Raw genomic sequence first — 15,579 nt, 5'->3', positions numbered from 1 at the left:
TAATTAAATCCTTTTTTCCAAAATACTTTTCGAAATATAAAAAAAAATTTTCTTCTCTATGTATATTTCTTTTTTTTTTTGAAAATAAATATTGAAATTTAAACAATGTGTACCTACTGTGATTTTTCCAATCCAAAAAATTCTAAACCATGCGTTAATAATTAATACACACTGTTCAAAGAAAAGTTCGACGTAGGGGAGTTGAAGTTATTTCTCCGTAATAAATTTAACAAAAGAAACTGAATCTGATAGGTCCTAATATCTTTTTTTTTGGACTTATAAATTGGGAGAAAAAAAAACTTGTTGATCCAAGTTATTTTTCGTTCGTGTATTTATTTCTTTAAAAGAAATGCATTTGATTGAGACAAATGATCGCTATGAATTAATAACTGACTGAAACATACAAACATGTTTTATTTCGCCATATCAAAAAGTTATCAATAATACAACGGAACTTTTGTAAATCATTATTTACTGGAAGGGAATATTTTCTATTTTATTTTTTCTTTTCAAATTATATAATTATTTTTAATACGAAAAAAAACTACATATTTAGATGGAAAAGTCTTAGCGGTATTGACTAGTAGGTGGGCAGTTTTCCTAATCACTTTCTAGATTGACGGTTCTAGTTGATACATATTTACTACCTACTCTCTAAATTTGAATTAGTAAAAATGTTTACTAATTTGAATTAGTGACTGACTTTTTGCTTTTGAATTAATAAAGTTTACTAATAAATTAGTAGAAATAACTATTTAATAGTAAAATTTACTAATTCAAAAGCAAAAAGTCAGTCACTAATTCGAATTAGTAAACATTTTTACTAATTCAAATTTAGAGAGTACACATTATCTACATACAAATCTTATGGGGGTTCATTAAAAAAATTCGTAACGCTTTTTCTTAAAAATTTTACCCCCCCCCCTTTTTTTGTAACAATAAGTTTGACAAAGTGTCTAATATTATCGTTCAATAAAATTCCCGGCTTTATCCTAATTTTTCCCGGTTTTTTTTTCTCATTAAATTTAGTTGATTTCAAACATTAATAAATCTACAAATGGCTTACAAAATTTTTATTAGAGTTTTTATGAATAATTAAATTCTTTTGACGAATTTCTTAAAATTTTTTTAAAATAATGTTTTTTTAACAATTTTAATTAAAAATTTGGAATACAATTGAATTAAACCAAAAATGTTTTCAATTTTTTAAAATAATATTGTCTGTTTATAATTATAATTGAAAATTTTGATAAATTCAATTTTATTAAAATGTATTGATACTAATTGAATTTCTGCAAAGAATTTTACTATTTATATTTATAAAAGTAATTGAATTCTTCAAAAGAATGTTATTATTTAGAAAAATAATTAAATGTTTGCGTAGAATTTTATTAAAATTTTTGAAAATAATTGAATTAAGGAGAACATTTTAATTATTTATAAAGATAATTGAAATTTTGAGAATTTAAAAAACTTTTTTAAACATAATTGAATTTTTGCGAAGAATTTTATGTAAATTAATGAAAATAATTGAATGCTTGTGAAGAATTTTTTTAAAAATAATATTCAAAAGAATTTAGTAAAGCTGAAGAATTTTTCTATTTATGGAAATAATTGAATTTTTGAGAAGAATTTTTTTTACAGTTTCTAGAAATAATTGAATTCTTTCGACGAATTTTAACCCGTTGCCTGTTTCCGACCCACGGGTGGGTCGTGAAAAAGTATGGCCATAACTGTTTCCGACCCACCCGTGGGTCGTGTTCACTATCACTCAAAATAAATATAATTTGTATATAAATTGATAGATATTTTTCTTTATATCAATATCATAAGAAATTATAAGGGTTATTAATGATATTTTTGAAAATAATTGAATAATTAGTTATAATTTAGATATATATTATACTATTTGAAAAAGTATCAGATTCCGCTGGGCATTTTGGGACAATCATGTTGTATTTTCCTCAAACAGTTAAGGGGTTAATAAAATTTTTAAGAATAATTATATTTTTTTGAGAAATTCGATTAAAATTGTATTAAAAATAATTGAAATTCTGCAATAAGTTTTACTATTTATGAAAATAATTGAATATATTGCGAAGAAATTTTTAAAAATTAAATTATAATTACGGTGACTAACTTCCCTTGATTATTTTCGAAAAATTTAAATAAAATTCTTTAAAAGAATTTAATTATTTTTAATAGAATGTAAAGAAATTTTAACTATTTAAAAAATGTTCAATTATTTGTTTATAAAAATTCAATTATCTTGAAACAATAGAATTGAAGAATTTCAAAAATCTTATTTTTCAGAATTTTTAAAAAAACTTTGCGAAAATTCAATTTTATTAAAAAATTTTGGTAATGAAAGCTTTTCCAAAAAGAATTAACAAATTATTATTAAATTTGGGAAAAGTCCTTCTTTTGCATAATTTCCAAATGTGACTCTTTATAAAATTCAATTATCTATCAATTATTAAATTAAAATACTTTGAAAATTCGATTTGTTAAAAAGTTTTTAATGAAATTATTTAACAAATTTAATTATTTTCAGTTGTATTTCACAAAATTTATATTAATTCGATAATTTTTTTTTAATTTATTTACATACTATATTTGAATCAATGACTGATTTTTTACTATCAAATTAATTATTTTTAACAAATTAAAATTTAGAGATCAGTATAAATATCTATAAAAATTGAAATAAAAAGACATTTTTTAAAAACAAATTAAAATAATAAAACTTTTTTTAATTTAGTGAAAAAATTCCCGGTTTGGCATAAAATTCCTGGCTTATTCCCGGTCAAATAATTTTTTTTTTTAAATGGATTTTAAGTTAAAAATGTTACACGCTTCATTTGAAGGCAAAAAAACTTCACGAAGACCACGCGAATTTTCAAAAAAATGTATAAATAAATTTATTTAGTCGATTTAGTGATACAGAAGAAGAAAAAAAATTGTTAAGAATTTTGAAATTTACCTATTTTTTTAAGAAACGGGTCAAAACGGTAAATTTTACTATTTTTCATAAACTTAAAAGCCGAAAAACTTCATATAAAGACCACGTTAATCGAAAAAAAATTATTAATGAATTATTTATTTAGTGATGCGGACCGAGATGCGGACTAGAAAAAAAAAATTGTTTCGGAAACGCCTACCATTTTCATATTTTTCCAATTTTCCACAAATTTGCTTGTGGCAAACCTCGTGAGATTTTAGTGTAAATCATGAAAAAACGAAATTCGTAATAAAAGTCACAAGAGTTGAAAAAAGATATAATAGGAAAAAAAAATTGAAATTTAATATGGGTTTAAAAAGAAAGCGACCACTGATAATAATAAAGAACAGCAATTATCAAGGATATACTATAAAACGGACTTACCAAGGTTGAAAACTGTTTGTTGTACTTGATGATCAATAGTCCGATTTTCACTAGAAGTATTTTATTTTATAATTATTAGAAAACAATTCACTCAATTGTTGAGGGCTCGGAAGAATTTCTCTTTCTTAAATTTTCCACCACGTGGCTTTGTCGTCTGCTAACAAGCGGCTTCGGTCTCTTGTCCCATGCGCATTAGTTCCGCGGGAATTACGAATCCTACCACAGCCACGAACCTACGAATATTGAGAAGGGAGAATTATTGTCAGAAATTAGCGCCATAATTTAAAATGTTTTCTATAGTAAACTATGTCAAAATGAATAGTTAATGCTTAAAATATTTTTATTGTTAAAAAAATATTATTATTATTAAAAAATATTTTAATTTATTACTCGGTCGTCTAAGTTAAAGATATTTTTTTTAAATAGTCTTAGTTAAAATAACTTTAGGAAGTTATTAATTATTCCTAATTGTTATTATTCTTTACCAACGTAATAATTAATAATTTTACATAATTACAATGATTTTAAATCAATCGTTTACTAAAATAATCAAATTACTGAATTGAATTATAATTACATTAGTGAATTATTTATTAATAATTATCAAGTTAGTAATAAATATTGTTAAGATAATAATTAGTTATTAATTATTATTGTAATGTAATAATTTATTAATTAATTTTTGTTATTAATTACTAATCTAAGAATAAATACTAATTAATTAATTAATTAATAATTCATGTAAATTAATACATTAATACTTTAGCGTTACATTTCGATCTAGACGCTAGATAGGTAAACTTTCTAGCTTCTAGAAATTCTATACTATAATTGTAAAGCGTCATTACAATTCCGCCTCCCCCCCCTCTAAAAAAAGTATAATTTAAATAATAATTGTTTGTCAAATTTTTACCTGAAATACTGCCTAATAGGGTCACAAGACGATGCCACTGAATTAAATCCTGTTTTAGCCGAATTTTGCCCAAAAATAATGCCCAAATAAGTTCAAAAAAGGGCCAAACAATTAAGCCCAAGTAAGATTAAAAAGGGTCCAATGAATTAAGCCCTATTTCAACCCGATTTTCCCTAAAAATAAGACCCAAATCAGGTCGGCTCGAGCCCAAGTTGAAACATTTAAAAATTTTCTACTTCGAATCAGACGATCCAGTAGAAAGTGTAAGTGAATAGTCAGACAATGCAGTAGTCGAACACATTCAAATACCTCGCCACAAATATTATTACCAACCAATTGAAAAATTTAATATTCCACCTGCACAAAAAAAATGAATAATTGCGAATAGAAGAAAATTTATTAAAGTCCTTATAAAAAAAAAAAAAAAAAAAAAAATTAGAAAAAAAATTAGAAGAAAAAAAGAAAAAGAAGAATATATAGCGCGCTCTCTTTTATTGACGAAAGTCATTGCTGATAATAATTGCTTTTGGTATGAAATTTCCCGAGTGGTTGTCGATTAAATTTTCGATATATTGATTCTCTCTCTACTGGTTTCCCTCCCCCCCTTCTATCAGTATAGAGGCAGGAGCAGCAGTACCAGCAGCAGCAGCAGCATAACGAGATGAATCAGACTTTAGGTTCCTGTTGGATGAAAAGATCGTTAATACGAATCCTGACCTGGCACGCCCCGTGGATGAGAACCCATTGTATTTGATCCCTTGAGAGAATGAGGGAGAAACTTCAAATGGGAATGAGATTTTAAGCAGGCATTTTGCCATTAGTAAACAACGATGGAAAATGAATGATTGAGAGAAAAATAATTAAATAAAAATTTCTTTACAATATAAATCTCGCTCTAGTTCCTGTTTTTCTTCTTTATTTTTTCTTTAGTTCTAAAAAAAAGTTGTCTCGAAAGTTTTAATTAACTGAATATGCTAATTAGTTGCATTGTGGAATTTTTTTTTTATTAAAACTATTTTTAATTTTTAAAATTGAATATGGTAAATACCAGAATGGTAAATTTTACCAAACTATTTTTTATTTCATCTTTTTCGCCATCTGTGTTTGAAAAATTTTACCAAACTATTTTTTTTCGCCACCTATGTCTTGTAACTTTTACCAAATAATTTTTTTTCGCCACCTATGTCTAGAAATTTTTACTAAACTATTTTCTTTCACCAACTATGTCTGGCAGATTTTACAAAACTATTTTTTTAGCCACCTATGTGTTGTAAATTTCATCAAACTATTTTTTTTATCTTTTTCGCCACCTATATCTGGTAACTTTTACCAAACTATTTTTTTCCCCATCTATGTCTGACAGATTTTACCAAACTATAGTTTTTCGCCACCTACGTCTTTTCAATTTCACCAAACTATTTTTTATTTCATCTTTCTCGCTACCTGTGTTTTGAAAATTTTACCAAACTATTTTTTTTCGCCACCTGTGTCTGACAGATTTTACAAAACTATTTTTTTAGCCACCTATGTGTTTTGTAAATATCACTAAACTATTTTTTAAAATCATTTTTGCCACCTATATCTGCTAAATATTACTAAAATCAGGCTTCGCACTCAACAATTAATTTTAAAAAAGTATCAAAAAGTAGCTTTAAGACTGAAAAAAGTAGTTTAAAAAGTAGCTACCGAAAAATGAAATTTGACAACTAAAAAACTCGTTTTAGTCGATATTCATAAAAATTTCAAAAATTTGATTCTGTATTTCCCTGTGACATTTTCCTCATATCCATAAAAAAAATCCACTTTTTTCTCATCTTGGTAATAACTTAAATTTTAAATTTTTATGAAATACAATTATTTTCCATACTTTCAGTTAGAATTGTTCAAAAATTCGATTATATTTCAAAATAGTTTTTAAAACTAAAAAGATTAATTTTAAAATATGAAATTTATTTTAATTAAGTTTCACAAAATTTCCAAGTAATTGAAAATTTAAATAAATACTTTTAATTTTTGCGAGAACTTAACTATATTATTCATTTAATATTCAATTATAATCTAAAATTTTAAATGAAATTAATTTTTAAATAAATTTTCATTAGAAAGTTTTACAAGAATTCAATTATTTAAATACAAAAATAAAATAATTGATTGAATTATTGATTATTTCTTAAAATTAAATACTTATAAGGAATTTTATCAAAATTTTGGAAAATAATTGATTTCATTCGAAGAATTTCAATAAAACTTTTGAAAATAATTATTACATTCTTTTCAAAATTCATTCAAAATTTTATTAAAAATGATTGAATTTTGAGAAGAATTTTATTAATTTTTTCTTAAATAATTGAATTCTTTTGAAAATTTTTTTTAAAATAGTAGATATTAAAAATATTTGAATTTCAAACGAAGAATTTCATTATTTGCAAAAATAATTGAATTATTGCCAAAGATTTTCTAAAACCTATTGAAAATAATTGATTTGTTTTGAAGAATTTAAAAAAAGTTTTGAAAATTATAACATTTTTTGAGGAATTCATTTAAAATTTTATAATAAATTATTGAAATCCTCTGATGAATTTTATTATTTACAAAAATAATTAAATTCTTCCAACGGATTTTATTGTATTTTTAAAAATAATTGAATTCCTGTGAAAATTTTTATTATTTTTAAAAATAATTGAATTTTTGCGAAGGATTAAAAAAAAAATTGTAAATAATTGAATTTTTTTGAACGGTTTTATGAAAATTTTAAAGAATAATTCAATTATTTCGAATAATCAAATTAAAATTATGTAAAAAATAATTGAATTCTTGCAATGAATTTTATTTATTTATATGAAAATAGTTTATTTATTATAAACAAATTTATCAAAATTTTAGAAAATAATAAATATCTTTCAAAGAATTTTCCTCGAAAATTGTATTTCAAATAATTGAATTCTTCTCAAAAATTTTATTATTCATGATATCAATTCAATTTTTGAGAAGAATTTTATTCAATTTTCTTTTAAATAATTGAATTTTCGAAAATAATTGAATTGTTTCAAAGAATTTTCTAAAAAAAATTTAATTTGTCTCTAAGAAGAATTTTATTAAAATTGTTAAAAATAATTTTAATTCAACTATGAGCGGATTTGAAATAGTGCAAATTTAAAAGAGGAAAAAAGTATTTTTTACTTGCACAAATTTAAATATAGTATCCAAATAGTAGCTAATCGTAAAAAAAAGTAGTAAATAGTAGGTTTTAGTATTAGAGGAGTGCGAAGCCTGTAAACTATTTTTTTCATAGAAAAGTCAGGGAAAAGGAAAATTAATTTTTTGTGGCAACCCTGAATAATCACTCGATTATGTTGTAAATGTGAAAGCTACTAAGGTATATATTTATAAATAAGAAGAGGAAGAGAGAGAGAGGGAGAAAGTGGGAGGGGAGGTAACTAAATAAAGCTAAAAAGGGGACATGCAACTATGCTTTATACCAGTCATGTGAGTTGGTTCTTCATAAAGTAGCTCGAGGAAAATGATAATGTGGAAAACAATGTCACATCCCTAGCATTGTTTTGTGGGTAGACGCGCGTCAGTTCGTTGCTTTAAAGTTTACCGACACTCTCCCTTACGTGTATAATTGCACCACACACCATATACTGTAAAACGCTGTCATGACAGTAGTGTATTTCTTGGAAAACAAAAAAAAAAATTCTTGTGCGTGTTACACGCAAGATAATACGCGCGCACGCATTCTATGAAAGCTTTCACATCGACTCTTCCTCCTTCTCTCACTCTCTCTCTCTCTCTCGTTTTTCTTGATTATTATCATTATAATATTGTACACTCGACAAGTGTGTGTGTGTGTATTTATAAACCGATATCTCGAACCGTGACACATTCACGATATTTACCCGCAGCCGGAAAATATTTTGTGCCCAGAATTATTAATATCGAGATGGAGAAGCCATATCACGATGATTAATGAATTAATAAAATGGGTGCTGTGTGCTATCAACATCGTTGAAATGTGTAATCGATATACGCAACTCCAGTGAGAAGTTATTCGCTTTCACGCTGAAAATAAACAATTTGCGTCGTCCCCTTTTATCAGTATAATGCAGAGAGTCTGTTTTCTTCAAAAATCGATCTTTCGAGGATTACACGCAAGGAATATTGTTCGCAGTTAATTATAGAAAAATGGGAAAAATTTGTCTAGTCTACATCTAGGTGGCGAAACAGATAAAAATAAATAATTTGGTAAAATTTAACCAGACATAGGTGGCGAATTAAAATAGTTTGGTAAAATCTGTCAGAAAGGTGGCGAAAAAAAAAATAATTTGGTAAAATTTGCCAGACAGAGGTTGCCGAAAATAAATAGATTGTGGTAAAATTCACCAGACATAGGTGACGAAAAATATAAAAAAAAGAGTTTTGTATTTACCAGAAATAGGTGGCGAAGATTAAGATAAAATTTTATAAAACATTAAGATATTAATCACTCCGAGTCGAACGAGTCTTCTTCGTTTATTATAAAACATGGAGATATCAATTACTCCTTGATATCTTCATGTTTTATAATAATTGAAATTTCCATAAAATTTGTCAAAAAAAAAATTAACTTATTTACAAAAGTTTTAATAAAATCCTTCGCAAGAATTCAATTTATTTTTATAAGTAATACAACTTTTCACATCAATTCATTTATTTAAAAAAATATAATAAAATTCGTTGAAAGAATTTAATTATTATCGTAATAAAATTTTTCCTAGCATTTAAATTATTTATAATACAATTTCAAAATTAATTCCTCAAAAAATGTAATTATTTGCAAACATTTTTAGCAAGAATTCCAATTACATTTCGCAAATAATGAAATTGTTCGCTAAAATTTAAATATTTTCATAATCTACTATTTTAATAAAATTTCTCAAACAAATTCAATTATTTAAAAAAAATGTAATAAAATTCGTTGTAAGAATTCAATTAATTTCATAAATAAAAATATTTTTCACATGATTTCAATTATTTTAAAAAAATGTAATAAAAATTCGTGGCAAGACTTCAATTATTTTCCTAAATAATAAAATTCCTCACAGGATTTCAATTATTTTTAATACAATTTAAATTAAATTTTTGGAAAAATATAATTAATTTGAAAAATTTTATTAAAATTTTTCGAAGAATTTTTTTTTGAAGAATCAATTTTTAAAAATAATTTTTGCAAAAGTTAGAATTTTCAAATTCATTTGTTTACAATTCAATTTTACGAAATTTTTATTACTCGGAAATTTCTCAATTTATTTAGAAAATAAAAACTTGAAATAATTTTAAAAAAAATTCAATTATACCTTTTGAAAATACAATTATTTTTAAAAATTCATGCTATAATACTTTTAATATTGAATTAGTGTTTAAAATTTTAATTGAAATTCATTTTTAAAACAATTTTTATTAGAAAATTCTACGAGTACTCGGAATTATTTAAATATAAAAATAAATAATTTATTGAATAATTGAATGTTTCTCAAAATTGAATTCTTATGAAGAAAATTTTATTACCAAATTATTAAATAATTGAATTAAAAATTGAATTTTTGGCGAATTTTAATAAAATTTTCAAGAATAATTACATTTTTTGAGGAATTTGATTAAAAATTATATTAAAAAATAAAAATAATTTAAATTCTATGACGAGTTTTATTTTTTATGAAAAGAATTGAACCTCTGTAACAAAAAATTTATTATTTATGAAAATAATTGAATTATTGTGAAGAAATTTTTAAAAAATGTGTAAATAGTAAAATTTCTGTGAAATTTTTATTACTTATGAAAATAATTGAATTTTGGAAAAGAATTTTATTATTTTTAAAGATAATTGAAATTTTGACGAGAATTATTAAAAATTTGAACACTTAGGTATCATTTTTTTAAAAATAATTTTTGCAAAAGTTTCTAGAGAATTTTCAAATTCATTTGTTTACAATTCAATTTTACGAAATTTTTATTACTCGGAAATTTCTCAATTTATTTAGAAAATAAAAACTTGAAATAATTTTTTAAAAAATTCAATTATACCTTTTCAAAATTCAATTATTTTTAAAAATTCATGCTATAATACTTTTAATATTGAATTAGTGTTTAAAATTTTAATTAAAATTCATTTTTAAAACAATTTTTATTAGAAAATTCTACGAGTACTCGGAATTATTTAAATATAAAAATAAATAATTTATTGAATAATTGAATGTTTCTCAAAATTGAATTCTTATGAAGAAAATTTTATTACCAAATTTTTAAATAATTGAATTAAAAATTGACTTTTTGGCGAATTTTAATAAAATTTTCAAGAATAATTACATTTTTTGAGGAGTTTGATTAAAAATTATATTAAAAAATAAAAATAATTGAAATTCTATGATGAGTTTTATTTTTTATGAAAAGAATTGAACCTCTGTAACAAAAAATTTATTATTTATGAAAATAATTGAATTATTGTGAAGAAATTTTTAAAAAATGTGTAAATAGTGAAATTTCTGTGAAATTTTTATTATTTATGAAAATAGTTGAATTTTGCAAAAGAATTTTATTATTTTTAAAGATAATTGAAATTTTGACGAGAATTATTTAAAATTTTGGAACATAATTGAATTTTTCCAAACATTTGTAACTTCTCTAAAATTCAATTTTTTTTAGTGTTTTTAAATAAAATTCTTCTATAAATTCATGATTTTAAATAATTATTTAAATATACATTAAAAAATTAAATAAAATTAATTATGCAAATTATGTGGCCACCCTGTTATTGTAAATTATTGTTAAGTAGTTTATAATTACCAAGTTTCATGCAAATTTCAATTTTGCGAAAATTTCTCTTTTCTGTCAATTTTAATTATCAATGAAAGATTGTAATCAAAATTTTAGTAACAATTATTAACGTCCGTGTACAAATGGAATTTGTAATATTTGTTGTAATCAAATTTTAATGGAAAAATAGTTTATCAATTCAAAATGGCGAGGGATTTTGTTTGGAATTTCGGGAATTAGGTACTGAATTGTTTTTTCCATTCACTTGGTATTCGGAATCGATTTTAAGAGCGGAAGATGGGGAACTTTTTTTCTACTTTTTTTCGGAAATCTACTCTTAAATAAAAATTAATTTTTTCAAACTCGTTGCAAGCTTGCGTAAAGCATTCACTGAAACGTTCAAAGAAGCTTTGGATAATTTTTCAAAAAAAACTTTCCCTTGATATTCTATTGGAAATTTGTGAAAAAATTTCGGTAATATGGAGGCAATCTTCCACGGGAACTTTGAGGAAAGCTTTTTTAAATATTTAAAAAGAAGTACAGATGAAAAGTTTTCTTAAGTTTGCAAAGGAAGTTTCGCAAATCATGATTCGAATTGTAGCAAAATTCCATTGAAAGCTTAAACTAAGCAGAATAGTTTTTTTTTACTTTCAACATTTTCGATACAAGCTTTTTGAAACCGATAAAAAAAAAAAGAAATAAATTATTTTTTAGCATCGATAACAATTGAAATTCTGTAAATCTAATTCCCGAATTGTATGCAACGGCATGGAATAATTTATCAAAAAAGAAAAGAAAAAGGGGGAAAACTCCAAAGTCTTTTTTGTTGCCTGTGTATACACATAAATCCCAAAGGAACACAATTAATAAAGACCCTAATAAAATCTGAGCTTCTGAACAAAAAAAAAAAAAAAGAAAACTTATTTCTTCTCCATTGAAAATGAAACGGTCTCTTACATAATCGGTTTACTTCACAAAACTTCCTGTTTAACTTGGAAAATCACGTTTCACTTAAACTAAGATTTCATTGAGAACAAGTTTCTCAAGTCTCGTTAAATCGAATTTCTAATTTCAATGTCAAAATTAGTTCCTATTATTAAAGCCGCCATTTAATGGTTCCCCTAGAATATCTTCTTTTTTTTCTCCTCCTCCCTATTATTTATCATCCGTTAAAATTTTAGAGTGCGATATCTTTCGAAAGCTAACATATTGGATTTGGTTCCCATGGTAGCCACAAATTCAGGAGAATATTGACATTCACATTTATATTCTTTACTTTCGCGGTAATTTCTTTTTCCATTTAGACATTTTTTTTTCGTTACATTATTTTCTTTCTTGAAAATTTTTCTTCGTCTTCGTTCTTTTATTTTCAGGTACTTTAACATTTAATCTTTCCCCTGCAATTCCTTGATCGAAATGAATTTTTCTATTCCGCTAAATCTGAGTAAACTTTAACTATTATCAGTGTGACAATCACAAAGATATCGATAATAATACGAATCGTGCTAAATGTGAGAGAGACAGAAGTTGGCTTTTCTCTTCGAAAATACTTTTGGCCAATCGAAAATATAGCAAGTCGCCAGGAAAGTGCTTTTTACACGCGCCCTGAGAATTCTACTCCTTAAAAAAAAAAAATTCGTTAAAAAAAAACTAGAGAAACTTTCGATTAAGATAGAAGAATTTTTTCATCATTCATTTTTTTTTCATTTCAAACAAAGACTAACTAAATTTTAGAATTTAAAAAGAAAAATTCAACTATGGAAGTAATAAATAGAATTAATTCAACGATTGGAGTTATTTTCAAAAAAATTGTAATAATAAATCCTAAAGTTCATTGCAAACTATAATAATAAAAAAAAAGAAAGTAAAATCAGAATTTATTCTGTTTCGCGCATTGTTAAATTGAAATGAGCGTTCGCGAGTCTTTTGCTTTCTTGTCGTTGGCATTGTTTCCAGCAATTTTTTTTTCTCCTTTCTCTCTCTCTCTCTGTCTCTCTCTCTCTCTCGTTTTTTTTTAACAGTAGCTATTTGTCTGCGTTTTGTGAGGATTTTCTTTTTTAACTCGCATTGTTTTGAATACAAGCCTGACTGCTCGTCCTTTCAGTGACGAATTGAAAGCATTCCACGATGAATTGTTGATTCACTAAAGAATTTAATGTTATTTTCCCTGGCGTACTTTTAAAGTCAAATTCCAAATGAATTTCTTCAAAAGAAACTTATCTAATTGAAATAATTGAATTAACGGTATTAAGAAGAAAAAGAATGTAAAATTTAATTTAAGTTTTTTTTTTATTAAAGGAAGTACTTCTTTGAAGAAAAAAAAGGATAATTCATCAATTACTATTCGTAACTATTATAAATATTTATTATAGTCACTAATAATAAAATTAACCCTTTAACACCCATAGGACATTATGTCCCACATGCAAAAACTTCTTCACAATTATATTTTCATCATTTCAATTCAATTATTATTTTCTACAATTTGTAAGTAAAATTCTTTTTTAATTCAATTATTCTTTCCACATTTTTAATAATTTTTGAAAAAGTTCTTTGAGAATTTTCAAATTCACTTGTTTACAATTCAATTTTTATAGAAATTTCGATCTTTCGGAAATTCTTCAATTAATTATATTTTAGAAAATAAAAACTTGAAATAATTTCAAAAAAAAAAAATTCAAAAAAACTTTTCCAAAAAAAATTAATTCTACAGAATTTTTAGTTAAATGTATAAAAAATTTAAATTTTCTAAGATTTCAATATGAAACCTTTTCAAAATTCAATTATTTCTAAAATTTTAATTAAAATTAATTTTTAAATCAATTTTAAAAAAAAAATTTACTAGATTTCAATTATTTAAATTTTAAATACAAAAATAAATAATTTATTGAATAATTAAATATTTCTTAAAATTAAATTCTCATAAAGAATTTTATCAACAAATTTTTAAATAATTTAATTCTTTCGACATTCTGCGATGAGTTTTATTATTTATGAAAATAATTGAATTATTACTAAGAAACTTATAAAAAAAATGTGTAAATAATAAAATTCCTGTGAAATTTTAATTATTTATTTATGAATATAATTAAATCTTTGTGTAAAATATTATTAAAATTATTTTTAAATAATTGAATTCTTTTGGAAAATTTTATTGAAAATCATTGAATTGAGTAAAATTTTTAATAAAAATTTAAATTTTGACAAGAATTTTATTAAAATGTTTAAAAATAATTGAAATTTTGACAAGAATTTTATTACAATTTTTGAAAATAATTGAATTTCGGAGGAAAATTTTATTATTTATAAAGATAATTAAAATTTTGACGATATTTTTTTTAATTTTTGAACAGAATTGTATTTTTCCAAAGAATTTGTTTTTTTTAAATTCAATTTTTCAATAATTTTTAACTTTTCCAAAATTCTAATTTTTTGCGTTTTTAATTAAAATTCTTCTACAAATACATTATTTTTTATAATTAATTAAAAATATATTAAAAACTTAACTGATTTCAGAAGAATTTGAATTATTTAAATTTTTAAAAAATCTAAGTTCTTTAAAATTTCTAATTAAATTCATTTAAAATGGAAATTTTCTAAAATTTTAAATTAAAACCTTTTGAATTTTATCAATTTAAAGAAAATTGTTAACGCAATTTTTTTAAAATTCAATAAATTTTGAAATATTTTTAAGTATAAAATTATACATTAAATAATTTATAAGTAATAATTTTATTATTCTTTTATTATTATTCATGATAGTTGTTGAAGAATTGAGTTATTTAAGAAGAAATTATTGTTAGAAACAGAAAAAAATTGAATGTTTTGTATAAGAATTCGTGGTAATTTCATAGTTTATGAGGCAAACAAAAAAGACACCAAAATTCAGAATTTTCTTATGAGTTCTAAAAATTTATTTTTTTCCAGTACTTTTAATAAAAATCCCCGATTTTTCCCTAAATTCCCTGACTTCCTAACCTGTATAAAAATAAATAAATATGTTGATTGTCAATTTATTATCTCAAAAATTGATTTTTTTTTTATTTTAGAAAAAACTATTAATTTAATTTAACTTTTATTATTTTATTATTTTTATTATTAATAATAATATTTTTAATTATTTATATGTCAATTAATTTTTTTTCTAGAGGTCTGCATTATGTTCAATAAACCATTATAAAATTCTTGACGTTATATTATTTAAATCTTAAACGTAAACAAACATATTTATATTATGCTGTTAATAATCTAAATAAAAAATAAAACGTACTGAATTCTATAAAACATTTCGAGTTATTTTATGATTTCAATGATTTTATGATTAAACTTTGAAAAGGATATATAAAAAAAAAAGAAAAACTTCTTTATTTTTGATTAGAAAAAGGTCAAAAAGGGCACAAATCACCAAAAAAGGGGAAAAAGGTGACAAATCACCAAAAAAAGATGAAAAGATTGAAAAAAAGGGCCAAAAAAACCACTAAAAACATTT

General features: G+C 23.1%; 1 long non-coding RNA gene across 1 annotated transcript in view; it reads right to left on the bottom strand.

Annotated features, from left to right (window-relative positions):
- Positions 1 to 15,579, bottom strand: part of LOC122506433 — a 229,749-nt gene that overhangs the window by 30,309 nt on the left and 183,861 nt on the right. The window contains exon 4 of the long non-coding RNA XR_006302004.1: positions 3,386 to 3,618. This is a non-coding gene — a long non-coding RNA (uncharacterized LOC122506433). The remainder of the gene's footprint in view (positions 1 to 3,385; positions 3,619 to 15,579) is intronic.

This window comes from Leptopilina heterotoma, unplaced genomic scaffold (genome assembly GCF_015476425.1).
Source record: "Leptopilina heterotoma isolate Lh14 unplaced genomic scaffold, ASM1547642v1 Lhet_114, whole genome shotgun sequence".
NCBI lineage: Eukaryota > Metazoa > Arthropoda > Insecta > Hymenoptera > Figitidae > Leptopilina > Leptopilina heterotoma.
Note: the sequence above shows the minus strand (reverse complement) of the source record. Positions and strands in the feature narration are given on the sequence as shown.